Below are 22,718 nucleotides of genomic sequence, written 5' to 3' on the forward strand. Positions count from 1 at the left end.
AAGCTAAATTGGACAATCATATAGCTTGCCTCAGCCTGGGATGAACAGTCCCTTTCTCTCCACCTTTTCTGCACACCCCCCCCCCCCCCAGGAACAGTTCAAGCTGGCCCAGAACTTCATGGATTGATTTTATTTTACTTTTTATGTGTACACAGCCAATTTCTACTGAACCATTAGTATTGGGGTGCCCTGTGCCAAAGAAAGAAGGGAACCCCAGAATGTGGATCTTCCCAAAGGGATTCAGACACATCAAACTCATGAAATGGCCAGTGTTGACCAGCGGTCTCCCCTCTGTTACCTTGTGTCAGATACTGAGGACACCTTATACTCTGTCTCGTCCCCAGTGGAGGTCTCATTTGGGGATACCCTTCACAGAATGAAGGTGGTTTTCATATAGGAGGCCAATGAATTCTGTCATGCCCAGATTACATGCAGGGATTTTATGAGCCTGTCTGAACCCAAACTTCTGTCTATTTCTCAAGTCCTGGTGCCTCTTTGGAGCTAGGTTCCCAACCCTTTGCTCCTTAGAAAACCTGACCATTTCTTTAGGGTCCATTACTTCGACAGATACCTAAAGAAGAGCTCATTGGCTGACACAGTTGTGGTGGTGAAGGACACCAATAAGGGTACTACTGTGGCTTCCTCGTGAAACCTTATTCCCAATAGTAGAGAGAGAGAGAATTTGTAAAAAAGAAAATATATACTTCAACTACCATGACCAAGAGGTCCATTAACTACCAGTCTCACATGTTCACGTTTGAAGAATCCCTCTTCAGCCAGTTGGAACAGAAGACAGAGGAGATGGAGGTTAAGGACCCAAAGAGGGAGATGCTTGACTTATACAGCCTTCATTCCCAGGCTACTAGACACTCAATGAAATGCAGCCATGGTGTAATGTATGCATCATGCTGGGCAGCTGCAGTGAAGTCGTTATGTGGTAAGGAGACATGGATACCTGAGAAACAAACAGCTACCTCAGTATGTAAAAGCAGAGTTCTTTAATGTATCTCTGAACAAGGGAATCCTATTTGGTTCCCTTGCAGAGAAGTTTGAAAGAAGAAGAAAAAGGGGGAAGACCATAAATCATTCGAGAGTCTTTTTCATTCCCCTATATCAAGGTATAATAGGAACTATCCCAGTAAAAGCTGTCCCTTCTGCCCTAATCATGACAAGGGCAAGCCAAAAATGTTTAAGTGCTGCTACAAGAAAAAATGCAAGTGGACCACAAGGGGGAACCAAGAGGCTCTCAGGACATGGTACACAGTGGGGACTGTTGTGACTCGGCAAAGCTCATTCCTTATCCCACACCACTAAATCCCAGGGCCACTTCTACTTAGCATCCCCTTCTCCTGTCCTAAACAGATTGGTAGCAGGCTGGCCCCAGTTCAAAAAGAAATAGGATGCCATCCTGCAGGATGGGTAGATCTTGAAGATAAAGAAGTGCTTACTCTGCTTTCAAAAATAAAAAAAGCCAGCATTTCTAGGCATTCCACGCCCATTCCCAAGGAGCAAGTACTTCCCATCACCTCCGAGTAAAATTATCACAGAGAACCATCTAGAGGTTGCCAGAAGAAAAAGGAAGGTGTGGAATTTTATTCCAGACTTTTTTCTGCTTCCAAAAAAAGAAGGGAGTTTGGCCATTTTTACTTATTAAGATTATACAGTTTTCTAAAGGTTATAACGTTCAACATACAAATATTACAGAGCCTTTTACCTTTATCCTTCTGCAAGCAATTGCTTCCAGTCATTGGGCTGTGTCTGAACCTTCCAAAATCACATCTTTCACCCTCAAGTCAAGTGCTGCTTGTGAGGGTACTGCTAGAAACATTGCAACAATGAACCTTCCTTCCTATCAGATAAATTGTTCTTTCTGTCCCAATACTTCCAAAAAATCTCTGAGCAGTGCCAGGTCTCACAAGAGTTTGTCAGGGTCTTGGACTATATGGCATTTTGAATTCTGATGGATACTGTAGCAAGATAACACATGAAGAAATTACTTAAGAAACAGGTGGTCTGATATGCCAAATCCCTGCAGTGTTCCATTCTAATATTAGCCCTGCATTACAAAAGAGCCCTGACTATGGATAAACCAGGTTTGCCTCAAGCTGGGAAATGCCTTTCAAGATGACCTTGGGGACCTTAGACTCTCCCAACACATTCTTGAGATTCATCTTTTAAAGCCCATGTGGGAGAACAGTGAGTCTAGGACACTCAGAACATGGCCTTCAGGAAGAGGCACATCAACATAAAAATGGTGATGGCAGTGAGTCTAAACATTAAGGCAATCAAGTCTATTTGACAACATGGAACCTTACACATCCAGATATCATAGTGATGTGGTATATCAACATACAGGGAGGTATTCATATTTTCTATGCAAGCTTAGCAATGCAAGCTTGGAAACTTCTCCAGGAGTCAATCTTGACCTTTAGGACAACTTACAACTTGTCCCAAGAGAATGTGTTGGCAGACCAGCTGAGCAAAACAGAGGATCCCCACAAGTGGATGCTAAATATTGATATTTTCTTGACATAAATCATAGGTGGGGTTTGAAAGAAGTTAGACCATTTTACTTCTCCAAAAAACAGACAACCAAGCAATTCTTGCAACAGGTTACCAGTAATGAAGAGTTGAGCAACAAAGTTCTATATAAAATATGTCCGTATCTGTGTACCTTATCTTCAATACCCTTGATATCTAGGGTGGTATAGAATATAAAGGACAGGACAAAAATGCTATTGGTTGCTTTATTTTGACTGGAGCAACACTAGTTCTTCTTGCTGGGCCTAGCAAAGACAGAACTCCTCCTCTTGCCCCAGAATATGAATCTCTTAACTGAGAAGAAGAGATTCCCATTCCAACCCAACTTCAGAATGCTAAGGCAGACAGTGCAGATGATTTAGTGCATATTTCTTCTGAGGACATATTTAAAGAGGACATGTACAACTAGAGGGAAACCAGGAGACATAATTCAAGGAAATTATATCCACCTAAATGAAAAGGTTCTTCCATTGGTGCCTTTGAAGAAACCATGACCCAAATTCTACCCTAGTGTTGCTAGTCCTCACCTGTCTTTCAGACTTTGCAAGCATATGATATGCCTTAATTATTTCAGCCGTCTTACTGTGTCTGTGACTAGACCCATTTGCCAAGGATGTTCTATTTTTGAGCATCAAAAAGTAAATGACCACTATCGGACCTAAATTAAGTCTTGGAAAAGCTTGCCTTGTCTCCTTTAAGGCAGTTACTTCCATCTTCCTCAAACTTGTGCCTTGAAAATTTGCACTGCCAGTGACACTAATTTCAGCTTGATAAAATTTGGAGTTGCAGGGCCACATAGAGAACTCTTAATCTTTCACAGGGTCAGGTCACTCTACAGACTAACCCTTCCTTTGTGTCTGTTGTGGTGATGGATTTAACCCTGAACCACACTATTCACTTTCCTTTATATTTCTATTACCCCAGAAAAAGGGAGAAGCAATCCTACACTCGCTCAATGTGCACAGGCGAATGTGTTTTTACTTTGACAGAGCAAAGTACATCAGGAAATCTGATTGGTTATTCATTCCTTTTGCTTAGGACAAGGAAGGTAAGTTGCTAAGCAAACATACATATCAAAATGGATAGTACATTGCTTCTGCTTCTGTTACTTCTTTCTTAGTAAAACAATTTCAGGCCATGTCAGAGACCCTTCTTCAAGGGCCACTACAGTTATTACCACCTCCCTGACAGGAGTTATCACACAGTCTTGGAAGGGGCAACATGGTCTTGTGTACATACTTTTTCTAAGCATCATAAACTGAGCAGTGCTTCCATGGCAGGCATTACCACAGTTATTCTGCAGGACCTATTGTCCCATGCCTCTTCAAGGGCCAACCATCCTCTTGTCCATAACATATGTGAGTCTTCCAAGAGTCAGTACTGCAGCAATGGATTATATAATGGACATAGAAGAAACATGTTAGGAATATGCCATCATTTTTTATGCTGAAGTATATCCACTATTGTAATACCAATTTCCTCCCCATCCCTTACTTTCTTTGTCTAGATGGTTATAGGTGAGTATCCAAATCACTTTTTCTGTCCTCACTGTCTACATCCTGATCAGACACCTCCCCTCCTCAGGGTTTAACAGCACGGAAAACACAGTTTTGGAGGGGTCTGATGGTTAAGACAAACATAATAGAGTAGGCTGCCACCCTTTTACCCAGAATACTGTTGTCAGGACAAGAAAGATCAGAAGACAGCACTGTCTGAAGTCCATTCTGACCATCATCTTCCTGGTGCCCAAGGGTGCAGAGTCTACTGGGCAGAGAGTGGAAAACTGGTAGAGATCTGGTAGCTGGACCAACCATTGGGCTTTCCAATAGTCCGTGTTTTAAGAAGAGGTATACTCACACATCTGCAAGTTCCTAGTGCAATTTCACTTTCTGCAGGGGTATAGTGTAAAGCTTAGGATATTTAAGTGTAGATCATAACCCAAGGCAGTAATATGCATTTGATGTATGTAAGACTGATTCAGCCATTTGCATTATTTGGTGGTCAGTGGTGCTTATCATTGGATCATAGTCCTGTCTATTACAGAACAAAATAGTTTCCCTGGCTGGTTTGTAAAGATCTGGTGCAGAAGTTTCTACCATTCATTCTGTAAGCTATGCTTAGAAAAATGCAGAGAACCATTTCTCAGAATGAACTGTAGACAGCAATATGAAACTAGAAATACCTTTTCATAGTACAGATATCATGCAGCAAAAACCATGTAACATGTCTGCTCGTCAGGATAGCAATTGAAATATGCAAGTACACATGTCTGCTCAACTGGAAAATAGTCAAGTTCAAAAAAAACAATCAAACTCTACAACATATTCTCAGGTTTTGTAAGCCCTGGTAATCTGGCATGGAAAAATACACAAGTCCACTGGCAATGCTCAACCAAACATGTTGCAACAAACAAATGAATAGTATCAGAAGGTCATTCAGAACCTGCAGCAGTAAGTATGGGCCCTGGGTAAGGGTTGTGGATACACCTAGGAAAAGCACCAGCATAGGGCATCAGTATGTGGAACAGACTACTTCCTGCAGAAATTAATGATGTCTGAACTTAAGTCTTTGAAAGAACAGATGAAAGGGAAGGATAGCTGTCTAGTGAATGGGCCAGGTTAATAGCACTGTTTCTGAGTGGGGAATCTTAAATAATGTATATTTTGATTTTAGAACTAGCACAGGCCAATGATTCCAAACAGTAAAAAAAAAAACTTGTAACCCACTCAGGCGTCACTCCTCTGACACACTCACAAAGATTTCACATGGAGCATTTCTCACTGGGCCTCCGCTGAACATTGGCTCATTCCAAGTCAGACTTTCCCGGTAAACAAATGTTAAATAAATAAATAAATCCTATAATGGTAGACAATTTTATGGAAGTGACAAGTGCAAGGTGATGAACAAACTGCCCCAAAACCCTGAGGACAACTTGCTTTAGAGAAATCCACCTAACAATGGAGGGACTAGTAAGAATTGTCTGAAAGATAAGCGTGAGGAAAAAACATCCACCTATTCAAATATGCTGAGACCATCTTAGACCACCCTTAAGTGTGAAAGGGATTAAAAATAAGACAGAAAAAGTCAAATGTTTCAGCGGTCTGTTAAGTGTTGAACATGGGATTATCCAACCACCAAAGTGGTGTTTTTTTACACTCTACTGGGAGCACTGAGTTATTGTGTTGGAGTAATACCAGCCCTTAAAAGACTTACCCCTTTCATAGATACATGGACATATGTGAAGGGAGGGCAAGAAGAAGCTACAGAGGGTGGGCAGAACGGCAAAGAAAAAAAAGTCTACCATGACCATAAAATAGACACCATCCTACTTTTGGTTAGTGATTTATGATGTAAACCCAATAGAATCTGTATCAGAGGACAGTAGATGAAATGAGGAACTGAAAATTTTAAGTATTCATTTTCTTTGTTTTAGGAATGCAAAGTAAGAGGGTTGCACATTGAGAGGCCAGAAATGACATTCATGTGGTACATTGGGGTATTGTCTCACCAGACCAACCACCTGTCTACCCACAATTTGAAATGGACCACAAACTCATTGTATAGTAGGCAAAAAAGGAGAAATATTGATGTTCTTCATGTGTCACTGTTGCAGTCATTACATTTGGGTAATCTGCTGGCAGGTTGCCCTCAGTCTGCCTGAATTCCAAAGTCTTGGGTCCTGTATCGGTTGCTGTCCTTTTCCATGATGTCAGGTCGTCAGGGGTATAAAACAGGCAGCCAACACCATTTTCTTCAGTCTTTCTTGCCGCACGATGCCCAAAGCAGAAGCAGTTTGCAAGTGCCAGTCGGCCGACTCCTGAAATTTTCAAATTCGAGTTTCAGAACCAAAGTGTTCACTAAAGCTAAGTACCCCATTGGGGAAACTTTTTCTTGCTCCATACCGATGTCAGTAAAAGTTAATAATTGCATTACTTGTGGAAAGCAAATACCTCATAAGGATTTCCATTTATACTGTATTCCTTGCCCTAGGCCCTGATCATGTCTCTCCAGACCAACCACCTGTCTACCCACAATTTGAAATGGACCACAGACTCATTGTATAGTAGGCAAGAAAAAAGAAATATTGTTGAACAGGTCTTAGCATTTCAGGCATTTAGCAACACAGTATTAAAGCTTGTGACAGAGTTGCCCCCATAGGAGGCCACCTAAGGATTGGAAAAAAAATAACAAAGAATGAGTATAAAGAGACTGAACAGGCTGTCTTCTCAGGCATTAAAAGTTTGTCTGTTACTTGCATCAGCTGACAGAAAACTGACATTTAAGGGTTTTGTATTCTCCTTTCATGCCATTACCCACAAAATGTTTACGTTTTGAAAAATTATCTGTGGATTTGTTGGGTACTTTAGTTAAACCTCCTAAGGGATGTCAGTATATTTTGGAAATCTGTATGCCACCTGCTATGCTGAGGCTGTGCCACTTTGTAGAGCTCAAGACAGAATCGTAGCAATAGAATCAATGCTCCTGTCCTCTCTGGTAGATTTTCCCAAGGAAAGATCAGTGAAAGGAACCTACTGTAAGTCAACTTGCACAAATCAAGCAACCAAGAACCTATGCATATTGTCCTCAGAGCTGGTTTGGTACAGCCCAGTAGTACTGGAGCCTAAATCATGTAGCACCATTAGGTTTTGTAGGCATAAATTTCATACACATGCCATATCCCAGCTAGACAGATGAATAAAAAGATTGGAGAATGTTCAATACCTCACCACCTTTGACTTAGCTATGGAGTACTAGTAGTTTACCCTAACTGACCAGAAGAAGGAAAATGCCTTCTCAATCTATGGTGAGTTCTTTCAGTTTAAATTATGTTTTTGCCTGCATGGAGCTTCAGTTACATTTCAACAACTAATGAATAACATCTTGAAGCCCTGTACTATCCTCAATTCTGTTCAAATCACTCTGTTGGCAACCAACCTTGGTAAATGCGCTATTGGCTTGCAAGAAGATAAATGTTTAGAGCATGCTGTAGGTCTAAGATTAGTAAAGACTCCAGGTAGGAAATGTCAAAGCAATAAAAAGATGACTTAGACTACATATTAAATAGCCAGTCAGGGCATTCCTATAACTTATGTATCTATTGTAAGTGATGATACAACACCTTTTAGAACATAGTTTGAGTCTGTGTTATTACACCAAGAGTTTACTAGGGAGAGTCCATTCTGGATGGTTTGGGCGTTGTAGGGTGACTTAACAACACCATCGCAGTTTTCTGTCATCTGCAAACATTGTTAGTGAGAGGTCTTGGCATTTTGCTTGGAGATCTGAGGAGTAAATAACAGCAAGGACAGGTCCCAGTACCAAGCCCTGAGGGACACTGCTGGTCATTTTCATACTTTATGATGAGGCATCTACAACTCATACAGTCTTGTCTTATGACCAGTTTGCAATCCATCTTCTCCTATATGGGTTGATTATTTTATATCATTTAGCTTTTATAAGATGCCAGCTTGGGGCATGGTAAGTCTCAGTGGGGGTAGAATGTTGGCACTAACTTTGTTTACCAGGATATTGTCAGTGCCTGTTGGGTCAGAATATGGGGTGTGATTCTAAATATATTAAGAAAAATACATCACCAACAACCAAAAGAATGCACCAAACACCAAAACGGCAACATATATAAATGAAAATCAGTGCAATTACCACGGCTAATAGCATAAACTTTCTTCAGATCTTATTAAAACATAAATGTTTAAAAGAGAAACAACCAGTGAGGTCAACAGATGTAAATCAAAAATATTCTCATTCAATCATTTTATGAACCCTTAGCCAGTAGAGAGAGAGCCATACCCCTCTCAGAAATAGGTTCAAAGAACATATGTAAAGTCTGGCATAATCTTACAATTAGGCAGCTAAAATCAAAACAACCAATGAAATTGAGAACTGTGAATCCAGTTGTCACACTTAGTCCATTCAAGCCACATATCCATTCAGTCATAAAAATTAAGATTAAAAAGTGAATAAGAAATATGAATAAAACAAGGCGCTAAAGGCCAAGTAATGCATCAACAACAGATCGAAAAAGCAGCATCTAGGTCCATAACCCTATTACTACGATCTTGTGAAAGATTTGCCCTTAAACTAAAAAGTCTGCAATGAAAACAAGGATATCCCATCCAATACAACAGTATCAGAAATGATGTCATTGTCATGGAAGCCTGGACCCCTTAAGGACAGGTCTAAGAGGCACACAACCATTCAAGCCTGGGAATTTATCTGATTAAAGTGGTAATCCACTTCATTTCTGTATTGTTAACAATGTTGCCACCTCTAACAGTTTCATTTATCACTTGCAGTGCCATAAAATAAAAAGAATGGTTCCTGTTGGATGATATACATTTGGCAAGTGCATCCTTTTCTTCACAATGCCGAATATCACTCAAGTGTTTAAAAATACATTCTTTAAAGGGTCTGTTCGTTTTCCCAACATAAAACGAATCCTAGGAGTCACAAGTTGCTAAATAGACTATGTTCTTGGTCTTACAATCTGCATACAAGGATGGTCTATGCATGAGATGGGATGCATGAATGAATTGGTGGTGGAAAGATGTTGACATCCTTTGCACAATCTGCATGGAAAAGTCGATCTCAAGGGGGTCTTGTATCTTGGGCCGTAACAAAGTTGTTTCTTCAAATTGGCACTATTCTTGAAACTGAAGGCAAGGTGTTCCCTAATATTTCCTTAATCTGGTCATCATCCAATTTTTTCTGATGATATCCCATACCAAGGTCACATCAGCTGAGTAGGTGAGCGTCAGCTTAAGTGCTTTATCTGTTTGAGTCCTTGAGGATGAAATGTTAGAGATATTATGATTCTTCCTAGAAAAATAAGGTTTCCCTTTTTGTTGACTAGTCAACTGAATCTCTTGTTTATGATGACCCCCTAGTCAAAAAATCATTACTAAGGGTTGGCATCGCCTCATAATGTACACCTTCATCTGTATGTAGGTGTGAAGTTCTCAGAAACTGCCCTTTTAGTATATTCTTATAGACGTGATTAGGATACATGTGAGAATGTTCAAGCAACTTGTTTTTCTAGCATGCTTTTCAATGCAATTTTGTATTAAATTTCGTATCATGTGTGAGATATATACACGTCAAAGAAATCCATGGAAGTAGACTCCTTCATAGTTAACTTTAGAAAGGACGTAGTTGTTTCCAAGTAAATAATAGTCTTTAAGCTGTTCTAAAGTACCATGCCAAAAAATAAAAATGTCATCCACAAAGGGCTTGTAATAATAAATGCAATCGGAAAATCTGTTATTGTTGAAGACATGTAAATCCTCCCATTTAGCTAAGACCAGATTAGCATAGCTATTGGCACATGGTGTGGCCATAGCTACTCCCAATTTCTGCCAATAAATTCTGTCCTTAAATACCAAGAGGTTGTTTTCCAAGATCAATTCAAACAGCATGCATATCATAATGGTATCATTTCCATATCCACTTTTTTCATGCAATAACTTCTTCACAGCATCAACTCCATAATCATTGGGAATCACTGTGAACAGACTCTGTATACAGTCTAAGGTGACCATATAATGCAGAGTGGTGACTTCCAGTTCACTAGTACTCCGATAAAATGATGCCAAGAAATGCTGGGTGTGTCTCTCAAAAAAGTTTCGGTTACCCAACCACTGCCTGCCACTATTCGGTGTATTGGGGGATTGTACAAGTCTTTACGTATCGTGGATAAACCGCTAATGATGGATAATAGTGGCTCATGAACAATAAAGTGTTCATATAAATCAGTGGTGATTAATCTAGTTATGAACATATCCTATAAAGTGTCTTGAACTGTCTTAATAATCTCCCCGACTTGCAATCTAGTAACAGGAATATTTCTCTTTATCACTTAATACAAGGTACATCTTATTCTCATAGTCATAATTATTCATCATGATTACAGCATTTCCTTTATCGGCCGGACAGTTCTTAATGTCTGTATTATCTTGTAGGTCTTTTGATGCCTGTCTCTCTTCTCATGTTAGATTATAGAAGCATTTCCTGTGTTTATTCAATCTGATGAAAAGCTCTGTCACATATTTTCAAAAAAATGTGTCGACAGTGGAGCTCAGTTGAGGTACAAAAGTACTGGGTTTCCTAAAGATGGTAATAGTATCAGGCATGTTCTGACCATATATAGTCCTCAACATAATGTTCCTTGCAAAGGTCTTGACACTTAAAATAACATCACCCATTTTTGATGGCGTGCAGGAATTAACAAAAGCCCTTTGTTCAGTATGTTGAAATTCTCAGCCTTGAGAGTGAAATCAGAAATGTTAACAACTAATAAATTTGTGTTTATTTCTTCATGAACAATGGATTGGGGACGGTGGAAAACTTCCTCCTTTTGCATCCCCTGCTGAGTGACTACCCCCGGGATTCTGCTTTGGTTTTACACACACAGGCAATTCTGGAAAAAACGATGTAGCATCATTCACGTCTATATCACCACATTGAATGGTGAGAAGTTCGAACACCATTTGTTTGAACCGAAAAATCCGAAAGCTCCAAACCGCGAAGTTATGGGACATCGATTTTTTTCCTAGGGAAAAAAAATTGGTGGGCCGTCTTCGGAGCTTTGCTATTTCCTCCACTGTAGTGCGATATCGGAATTGGTATATTTAAGTAGGGGGGTGTGGGGGGCACAGCCTCCTACATTGGGGGTGTGTGGTGTGTGAAGCCCCCACTTTAGTTTGTTTTAAAGTTGTGATTTTTTTTCCATGGAGCAGTGATTGTTTTCCCTGGGAAAAAATCGCTGTTCTGTGAGTTTGCTGTTTAGGGATTTTGGACTTTTAGGTTCGAACAAAGGGCGTTCTAACTTATCACCATTCGATGTAGTGATATAGACCCGTATCGGTCTTCTCGTTACTTCTTGCACCTAAATCAGAGGAAGGAGGAACCTTGGAAATCGATTTGGTACTAGAATTCTTAATATTGGGATCCACATTGTGTAAAGTTGGCAAATTATGTGGCCGTATATCATGTTCATCCAAGGTTAACACATTGTGAGGTTTATTCAAAGAGGAAACTATTACTGAAGGTACTTCATCTTTAGAGGTGCGAGTTTGACTCATTGCTCTTCATCTGTTTGGACCATATTGGCTATTTTTGAAATCGGTGTAGTCTCTTTCTAATTTTTGCTTCTTAATGAGCTGTAATTTCAAGTCATATGCAGAAACTTGACTATACAAACTAGCCTGAAAATATGTAAATCAGCATTGTAACAGTTCTTTGTCCCTTTGTAGTTCTTCAACTTGTTTAACTAAATACTTCTCAAATGGTTCAAAGAAATCAACAAGTAATTTAATGTAACTAAACTTACTTCCAGATTTAATTTTTACCATCATTTGAGGAAATCTGGAAAGGTTTCTCTGTAGGTGAGCATCTGGAGAACTCTCAAACCTCTAGGGGATAACTCTGATGTAGGCATGCCTCTAAAGGCAGGCATTGCCATTGTAGCCTCTTCAGCTTGTAGAGACGGTTTTCCAACTCCTTCAGACTGTTAAATTCCCAAGTCAGGAAGGCCATCAGGTTCCTCGGTGCTCAGTTCAGTGAAATCCAAGTGTAGTAAAGGGTTGTCATATAAATGTAGCTTATTCCAAGAAAAATTAGATGTCCTTGTATTTCTGGATGCATCAGGATTATAATGCAATTCCACTACAAGTCCTTCTGCCATGTGTTGCTACAGTATAGCACAAGAACTGAAAGGCAAAGAAAAAAACACACCAAAAGCAACCAAAAGAACGTACCAATCACCAAAATGGCAAAATATGTAAATGAAAATGAGTGCGACTACCATGGCTAAATAACATAAACTTTAATGAAATAATAAAATTGTAAAAAAATGAGCTCTTTAGTGTTACTCAGAACACTTCTTCAGATCTTATTAAAACATAAAAACATAATCCAAAATACTGCTGCAGGTCTGGAAAGCAATGGCATTCAACAGAAAAGCCAGTCAGACCTTCAGTAAACTTTATTGTAATAAAAATAGGCGCATTTGTTTATTCAAACCATATGTGAACTTCTTCAGACTCTTCACCCATAGTAACAGCTCTGTTTAAAAAGACTCTAGCAATGGGATGCAGTCATTATATCACTTCCTCAAGTGTCTTAAAGATCCAGCCACCCTTTTCTTTAAACATCTTAAATATAAAACAGACAGGTACGACCAAACTACCTTATTATTGAAATAACTTGTTTTAACCTAAAAGGTAGTTAGCACTTTGAAAAAAAGTCATTCAACCCAGAATCAAAATAGGCATTAAAAATTAGTTGCCATGCTAACTCTTTCTTTTGCAAATAAAGTCCCCAAGGCCCTTGCCTCACCTTTACTGGGACATGATCAATGACAAAATTATATTCCTTCATATTCACGTTTAGCTAAGGTGTTAGATAAATTCATTTTATTAATACTATATTCATGTTCATAGATACGGTCTCTAAGTTTCCCCTCATTTTTTTCAACATAAAAACAGGGACACTTCTGACACTGTGGTAAATAGTTAACTTGTTTAGATTAAAAATACCCTTACTATGACAGGTAGCATCCCTTACCTGAAATGTGGACCTCCCTCATAAATGAACTTGCAATATGAGCAGGCTCCACATTTTGTTATACCAGACCTTCCTCTTACTGAACCTGTTTTTTTCTGTTCCAAAAAAGCTTTCAGGTACTGGCCCCTCCAGTATACTAAAGGAAGAATTTCCTGGATTTTATCACATATTTCCACATCACCGTATAACAATAGCAAATAGAGAAGGGGCCATACCCCTCTCAAAGATGGGTTCAAACCACATATATATATAAAGTCAGGCATATTACAATTGGGCAGTTAAAGCCAAAACAACCAATGAAACTGGGAACTATGAATCCAATTGTTACACCTAGTCCATTCAAGCCACATGTTGCTTAAATGTTCCAGTATGCATCCTAATCACATCTATAAAAATATACTAAAAGGGCAGTTTTTGAGAACATGCCTACATACAGATGTAGTTCATTATGAGTCAATGTCAACCCTTAGTAATTATTTTTTGACAGGGGGTTATCATATACCAGAGATTAATTTGTTGACTAGTCAACTGAAAGATCTTAGATCTACAGGAGAGAAACCTTATTTTTCTAGGAAGAATCATAACATCTCTGTTTCATCTTCAAGGACTCAAACAGATAAAGTGCTTAAGCTCACACTCACCTACTCAAGTGATGTGACCTTGATATGAGATATCAGAAATAATTGGATGCTCTTAACAAAACATGACCAGATTAAGGAAGTAGTAGGGGAACAGCCTGCCTTCCATTTCAAGAATAGTGCCAATTTGAAGAAACAACTTTGCTATGGTCCAAGATATAAGATGCAATTGAGATCATCTAGAATTGGCACTCTTCCATACAGATTGTGCAAAGCATACCAACATCTTTCCACCACCAATTCATGCATCCCATTTCACGCAGAACATATAGACCATCCATATATGCAGATTCAGACCAAGAATATAGTCAGTTTAGCAACTTGTGATTTCTGTGATTCATTTTACGTTGGGAAGATGAACAGACCCTTTAAAGAACATATTTTTAAACACTTGAGTGATATTCGGCATTGTGAAGAAAAGAACATATATCATCCAACAAGAACAATTCTTTTTGTTTTACAGCACTGCAAGTGATAAATGAAACTGTAAGAGGTGGAGACGTCATTAACAATCCAAAAATAGCAGAAATTAATTGGATTGCCACTCTCCAATCAGATAAGTTCCCAGGCTTGAATGGATGTGTCCCTTTTAGACCCACCCTTAAGGGGACGTAGGCTCCCATGATGATGACATAATTTCTGATACTGTTGTATTGGCTAGGATAGCTTTGCTTTTACTGGAGCCTTTTTAGTTAAAGGGCAAATCTTTTACAAGATCATAGCGACAGGGTTATGGACCTAGATGTTGCTTTTTTGATCTGATGTTGATTTATTACTTGTCTTTTAGTGGCCTTTTTTATTGACATTGCTTATTCACTTTTTTAATCATAATTTTTATGTTTCAATGGATATGTGACTTGAATGGACTAGATGTGACTGTTGGAATCGTAGTACCCAATTTTATTGGTTGTTTTGGTTTTAACTGCCCAATTGTAGTATTATGCCTGACTTTACATATGTGCTTTGAACCTATCTTTGAGAGGGGTATGGCTCCCTCTCTGTTGGCTAAAGGTTTGTAGAATGAACAAATGAGATTATTTTTGATTTGCATCTGTTGACTTCATTGGTTTTCTCTTTTAAATGCTTATGTTTTTATGTTTTAATAAGATCTGAAGAAGTGTTCCGAGTAACAAAAGCACTCATCTTTTTTACGAGTTTATTGTTTTTATGCTATTAGCCATGGTTGTCGCACTGATTTTCATTTACGTATTCTAAATATGTGCAGAACAGTGTAGGGTACCTTTTTTAGTTTTCTGCCTTGGGTAAAGAAAGATTTCTAATTATCTGGTGTCAGAGACCAGTTTAAGTTTACAAGCTCCTTTAGTGGACCTGATAGTGTTCTTCAGTTTTTTTGTAATGCTTGTGATATTATCATTCAGTATAGGGGGGGGGGGTTGGATGTACTAAGTAATTTAAAGAGCTTCTTACTTTTGTTGCATAGTTTATTTATGGTGGTGGACTGCCAAGGTGGTTTGTTTTTGAATTTTCCATTATACATGGTTCTCTTGAAACTACCAGTTCAATGCATTTTACTAAACAAGTAAGCTTGCTGCTGTAATACGGGCAGAAAAGGTAAGTTATAAGGGAACTTAGAGACCTCATCATAGAGTAAGTTGAAGATGGTATGTTTGTAGTCCTTAAATTCAGTGAGGTTTGCTGAAGGAGGTTTTGAAAGTTTAAAGAAGGTCACAAGTTTATAGGTTCATTGGTAGGTACTAGGCTATGTGCCCAAAGGCATTTATAAGCCTAGCCAGAATGTGTTGGCTTTCGCTGCCCCCTTAGATTAGTTCCCTGTGCCTCTGTCCAGCAGAGCCACTGAAGTGTTTCCTGGGGTAAACTTCCTGTTTCCCATCCACTCATCAAGGTTTCTCATAAAGAGTGCTAGTGAGGAGCTCTGCCTAATGTAGACTGGAATCTTGTTCCAGAACATGGGAAGTCTCTGGGATAGGAATCTATCCCTCCAGCACGTCCTATTTATTGTTGTGGCGAGGTTTAAATCCCTAGAGCGTGTGGCTCGAGGGGATATGGTTTTCTTTAGGTGGAGCATGTCCATCAATTCTGGGTTGGACATGGCCTTGTATGTCAGGCAGAGATCACCTCTGAGTAGGTGGCATGCAACCGAGTACAGCTGGAGTTTCTTCAGTCGAGCTGCATAGGGCATCTGTTTCAGGCCAGTGATCCTCTTGGCGAGGTACTTCTTTGGTCTTTCCAGCTGTTGCAGGTGTCTTGTAAGGTACATCCCAAACAGGGCATTGTACTCTATGATGGGTCTGGTGAGTGATGTGTAGAGGGGCACAATGACCTCTTTTGATCTGGATGCAAACCCTTTTGTGATTAGGTGGGCCACATAGAAGGATTTTCTAACCACTTTGGCAATGTGATTATCAAAGGAGTGGTTACTATCTACTTGGGTCCCCCGATCCCTTATTTTGTCTTCCGTATTTAGGGGGCTACCACCAATGTGGTAATTTGTGGGTACTTTGTTTTTTTCCAAAGGGGATGACTATGCACTTTTTGGCATTTAGTTTGAGGCCATGGTTTTGACACCAGGTATCTGTCTCAGTGAGACCCTTTTGGAGGATGTCTGTGTCAGTCGGAGAGTCAGTTATAGCCCCTTGTTTGCAGTCATCTGCGAACTTAGTCAGCCATAGTCCTCCTGTGCTTGCCTGTACCTCTGAAAAGTATATGCCGAATAGGAGGGTCCTAGGACTAAGTCCTGGGGAACGCCACTTGTAACCGGTTTAGAGTCAGACCTAGCTCCCGCAACTCTTTACCATGTGGGTTCTGTCCGTGAGCCAGTTGGCAGCCCATCTCATGACATAGGGGTTTATGTTCAGGCTGGCGAGCATGTCTGTAATACCAGAATGGGGAAGGATGTCGAAGGCCTTTGAGAGGTCTAGGTAGGCTGTGTGGACCACCTTTCCCTCAGCTATAGCCTTGGTAACTGTCTCAAAGAAGTCCGCCAGGTTTAGGAGGAATGATCTGCCCTTAACAAAGCCGAACTGGGTAGGATCCAGTGTTTGGAGGTCCCCAATGTCTCTCTTAGTGAGATCCATGATGACGTGCTCCATAACCTTGCAGACCAAGCTAGTCAGGCTTATAGGGCGATAGTTCCTGGGGTCTGTTGTAGCTCCACCTTTGTGGAGCAGAATAACTGTTGCTGTGCGCCACTCTATGGGCACGTAGCCTGTGGAGAGGCTGAGTTTGAAAAGTGTGTTTAGGTGAGCGGGTTAGTTTATCTTTGAGCTCATGTAGGACGCAGCCTGGGATACCGTCTGTTCCCATTGATACGGTGTTTTTGGCTTTGGAGAGGGCTGTTTTAACCTGAGTGTCTGTGATTTCAGGTGCACTACATTCTTCTGGTATGGTTATGGGCCATTTTAGGGGTGAGAGAGGGGTGAAGTTTGCACTGAACCTGTCTGCCAGGATGTTCACGATATCGGTCAGTTCAGTATATTTTGTGCCATTCTGCACTAACTCTGAGCAGATCTGGGAATTGGCACTTAGATTCTTGACATAGCTAAAGAATGCCTTGTGATTATCATTTTAGTCCTTGGCAATTTTTCTTTCGAAGCTAGCCTTGGATGATTTTATGAGGGATTGTAGTTTCTTGCTGATACTGATCAGGGATGTCTTTTCCTCTTGGGATTTTACTCTCTTCTGTACTAGTTCCCACCCTCTATTGTATAGCTTGTTTATGGCAGGGATCCACCAGACTGGTTTGTGGGTTTTTCTTTTGAGCCTTGCCTAAAAAAGGCACTATGGGGGGTGGCAAGAGCCTTGGCCAGTATTCAAAAGCCTAAGGGTGACAAGTGCAAGCCATCTCTAGCGAAGCAGCGTGACTTGTCGAGCATGTCATCCCAGGCGGACAGGCACTGGGTCCCCTTTGAATGACACCAGAAACTTAGCCAATTGTTGAAATTGATAGTTTTTTCTTTATACCGTGGTATCATTCTTGGTGAGGGCAGGATGCTACTCAGGGTCAGGGTCATACTGGCCTGGTCTGCGTGATCAGAAAGCACCTCCATGTCTCTTTTCATGTAGTCCAGAGAGGTACGGCTCGGGTCATTCACACCAACGTGGACAATGACAGAGTTGTATTTGTACTTGTTCTGGTGTGACCTGAATGCTTGTGTTATGTGGCAAATCCTGGCACCCGACAGGCAGCTAACAGTAACCTTCTCCTTGTTCATCCTAGTGAGTGGGACATCAGTGTGCCTGACTCTAGAGTCACCTATTACTAGTGTGTTGGGTATGTTATTTTGCCTTAAGGGCTGTCATTGCATGGCACACTGGTTTTGTGAAGTATGTGTTTCATGGTTTGTGTTGCGGGGTGGAGGTTGCTTGGATGTCTGCTTTGGAAGTGTCTGTTGCTTTTGTAGATTTTTATTAGAGCTTCTGAGTATGTTTTTGTGTATTTATGTGTGTTTTTTGTCGGTGCTGATTTCATAGGTCTTTGTGAGACTGGTGGTGTGATGCAAGTAATTCCCTTCTCCTCTTGACTGTCTGGTCCAGTCTTGGGTTGAGAGAGCTTAGCCTCCAGTATGGCTGTATAATTGCATCTGTCACATGTAGGGTTGTCTGTGTACATGAGGCAGTTGTAACATTTCCTCAAAATGCCCAGATTCACCACTTGGACTGGAGAGTACACCTGAAACTGCCCTTTGGACATGCCTGGATAGGTACAGTGAGCTGTTTTACTGATTGGCTGGTAAGGCCAAATAGAGAGCCTTGTCCTGCTCTACAGTATAGGGGTTCATAGGTTGGTACTAGGCGATCAGCCCTAGGGCCTATACAAGCCTAGCCATAACAATTCCCTGGCTATTTCTTCCCACATTATTTACTTTCCTGGACCCCTGTCTAGCAGGGCGACTGACGTGATCCCTGGGGTGAATTTCCTTTCTCCCATCCAATCGTCAAGGTTCCTCTTGAAGAGGTCCAAAGAGGCACTCTGCTTTACATGTATGGGCAATCTATTCCAGAGTCTGGGGAGTCTCTGGGTCAGGAACCTATCCCTCCAGCATGTTTTGTTTATTGTGATGACAAGGTTTAGATCCCTGGAGCATGTAGCTCTGAGGGATTGGGATTTCTTTAAGTGTAGCATGTCCAACAGCTCTGGGTTTGACATGGCCTTGTATGTTAAGCAGAGATCGCCTCTGAGTAGACGATATGCGACAGAGTATAGCTGGAGTTTTTAAGGCGGTCAGCATAGGGCATCTGCTTTAGGCCTGTGATTCTTTTAGTGAGGTATTTCTGAGGCCTTTCCAGTTGTTGCAGATGTCTTGAGAGGTACATACCAAATGGGGCGTTGTATTCTATAATGGGTCTAATGAGGGATGAGTACAGTGGGACAATGACCTCCTTTTTCTGGATGAAAAGCCCTTCGTGATGAGGTGTGCCACATAGAAGGATTTCCTGACTGTTGTGGCGATGTGGTTATCGAAGGTGAGACCACTGTCCACCTGTGTCCCTAAGTCTCTTATCACACTTTCTGTGTTTAGTGTACTGCCACCTATATGGTAATTCATGGATACATGTTTTTTCCCAAAGGGATAACAATACATTTCTTGGCATTGAGCTTGAGCCCATGGCTCTGGCACCAAGCATCTGTTTCTGTAAGGCCCTTTTGTAGAGTATCCACATCATTTGGGGATTCAATAATGGCTCCCAGTTTGCAGTCATCTGCAAACTGTGTTAGCCAGAGTCCCTTAGTGTTGACCTGTACTTCAGAGAAGTAGATGCCAAACAAGAGCGGCCCCAGGACTGAACCCTGAGGTACTCCACTTGTCACTTGTCTGGAGCTGGATTTGGAGTCAGCTACTTTTACAGTGTGGGTTCTATCAGTAAGCCATTTAGCAACCCATTGGGTGACATAGGGATTAATGCCCAACTTAGTAAGTTTATCTATGATTCCAGAGTGGGGGATGGTGTCAAAGGCCTTGGCAAGGTCTAGATAGGCTATGTGGACCACCTTACCCTTGTCCATGGCTCTGGAGACTGATTCAAAGAAATCAATCAGGTTCAGGAGACAAGATCGGCCCTTCACAAACCCAAACTGGGTGGGGTCCAGTGTTTGAAGGTTTCCAATGTCTTTGTTTATAAGTTCCATGATAATACGCTCCATGGCCTTGCAGATAAGGCTTGTCAGACTGATGGGACGGTAGTTTCCGGGATCCAAGGTGGATCCCCCCTTGTGGATTGGGATAACTGTAGCTCTGCGCCACTCAGTGGGCATGAAACCTGAGGTGAGGCTATGATTAAACATGACACTTAGGTGAGGTGCCAGTTCATATTGTAGTTCATGTAGTACACAGCCCGGGATGTCATCTGGTCCCATGCATGCTGTATTCTTGGCTTTAGAGAGTGCGTTTTGTACCTGTGTGGCCGTTATTACTGGAATTTGGCAATCTTCCGGTATTGAGATGAGCCATTTAGGGGGTGAGAGGGGGTGAAGTTGGCACTGAATCGATCTGCCAGGATATTGGCAATATCCTTCAGATCAGTATATTTAATGCCATTCTGTTTTAGCTCAGAGCAGATCTGAGCATTGCCATTTAGATTCTTGACATAGTTATAGAATGCTTTGTGGTTGTCTTTGGAATCTTTGGCAATTTTATTTTCGTAACTAGCTTTGGTGGATTTTATGAGGCATCTCAGTTTCTTACTGAGGCTAGTAAGGGAGTTTTTTGCATCCTGGGATTTTCCTCTTTTCTGCAAAAGTTTCTTCCTTTTGTTGTAAAGTTTGTTTATGGCAGGGGACCACCAGATTGGCTTCCTTTTTTTGGATGAGAGCATTTTGGTTCTATTTGGGATGGCACGATTCATGCATGAGCGGATGTGCTTGTACAGTGCCTTAGTGTAGGATTCAGCAGTTGAACTTTCAGTTCCCGTCTGCATGGGTGTCATGAAGTTTGTCACTTCTGACTTGAGTAGCATGAAGTTGGCTTTGGAGAAGTTTTTTATGGTGGTTTCTTTACTGGGGGTTGGGATTGGGATGTGGATGTTAAGGGTGATTAGCTTATGGTCAGACCTGACTAACAAGGGGGTGACCATAGGTATGGAGCATTGATTTCCCATGTTGGTAATGACCAGGTCTAGGATATTGGAGCCCTGGTGGGACTATGGATTAGTTGATCCAGGGCATTGGAATTTATGAATTCCAAGAACCGTTAGCAAAGGTGTTGGGACATGAGTAGTTTTCCCAGTTAATGGCAGGGTAGTTAAAATCACCCAGTATTAGGGTGTTTGGTTCTATCTTAATATTTTCCAGTATGTTTAGAAAGGTGTAGTGAGAATCTTGGGGTATGGTGGGGATCTGTAGCAAGCTACAATTTGGATTGCAGTCTTACCTAGTGTTAGTTGCACTTGGAGAATTTCAGACACATTGTGTTGGCCAACTAGCCTGGTGGTGTGAATATCCTTGGTGAATATTGACACTCCTCCACCTTTAGTGTTTCGGTCCTGGTTTGGTGGCGAAAAGTGTGGTAAGAGTTGTAGCCTGGTATTGCAGGGGTGCTCTCTGGAGCCTTGAACCAGGTCTCAGTTACTGCACAGATATCGATGTTCTCCATTTTTAGGAGTGCCTCGAGAGAGTGCATTTTGAGGTTTAGACTTCTAGCATTGAGTAGCATTACCTTCAGATTTTGCATGCTTGTACCTGTTACGGTGGTGGTTTTGTCCTTTGAAGTTTGCCTAAAAAAGGCACTATAGGGGTGGCAAGAGCCTTAGCCAGTAACCTGAATCCCAGGGGCAACAGGTGCAGACCATCTCTGGCAAAGCATCGTGGTCTGTCAATTATGTCATCCCAGGCAGACAGATACTGGGTGGTCTAGTGCTAAGGTTTATTAGTGTATGGTATGAGTTTTGAGCACGTGCCAGGCTGAGAAGTGAATGGTTTGAGTGCTTAAGTTGAAAGTTTGTCTAGTTCCAAGGGAAAAATTGAAGAGTAAATTTTGTGGAGCTGGGAAGAGTTATACCCTAGCTAACCAGCGCTGTCCGGCACGCAAAACACAGCTACTGCAGGTTTTATAGTAAGGAAATTAAAGAGAAATTAGCCCAAAATGGCCAATAAACTACTAATTTCTGGACTGAAACCACTCCTCCAGGGAAAGATAGGCTGCTCAAAGCTCCCCTGTCTCACAGGTGAACAGAGAAACTTCATTCTATCCAAGTAAGGTATGGCCAAACACAGAAACTTGTAATACAGCCCTAAATTCAGCACTAACCTGAAAACTGGACTATACCAGCTTAGAAAGGTGGGAAAACAAATATATATTTTTTTCTTTCAGAAAATAAAGCAGATACAATCAAAACACTTTAAATGCACATAAATGGCTATCACACGTGAGTGCGTAGCCTACAACAGTTTAAACAGGTGATTTAAACACAAAACAATTACTTTAAGTGCAGGCAGTAAAATAAGTACAATATGTAGCTGAAACAAGCTTTTTAAATCACAGAAACTTTAAAAAAATGGCAACACTTCACTGAGGAAGAGGATACAAGAAGAGTAGTGCAAGAAGGGACATATTTTTAAGAATCCAGTCAAGAATACCGTGTCTTCTGGTAGGATTATTTGCCAACTGCTCAATGGAATTTTTGTTTATCCAGTATTGGAGGTGTAGTTGCCCCAGTTTATTGAAGTGTAGTTAGTCCCTCACATTTTCTAATAGGTAGAACATTTAGAACACTGAGGAATCTTTTATTATTAGGGGACAATGAGTTCTCTAACAAGCTTATCGATAGTTAATCTGATAAGCTTGTCACAGAACTCAGTCTGTAAAAAGCTTATCGATAATCCATTCTGTAGGTTATCGAGTTCAGTTTGTGAGTCTGTAGGGGTCTGTGTGGAGGTAATATGTTCCTTGACAAATACAAAGATTCCTCCACAGTTGCCACTAGGTCTGAAGCAGAAATAAGCACAAACATAAGACCATAGTATAGAGGGAATGCAGTCTT

General features: G+C 40.8%; 1 pseudogene; it reads left to right on the forward strand.

Moving 5' to 3' along the window:
• The first annotated feature begins 714 nt into the window (after positions 1-714).
• Positions 715-22,718, forward strand: part of LOC122806173 — a 39,632-nt pseudogene continuing 17,628 nt past the window's right edge.

This window comes from Protopterus annectens, chromosome 7.part0 (assembly GCF_019279795.1).
Source record: "Protopterus annectens isolate FY-2018-M chromosome 7.part0, PAN1.0, whole genome shotgun sequence".
In the NCBI taxonomy this organism is placed as follows: domain Eukaryota; kingdom Metazoa; phylum Chordata; order Ceratodontiformes; family Protopteridae; genus Protopterus; species Protopterus annectens.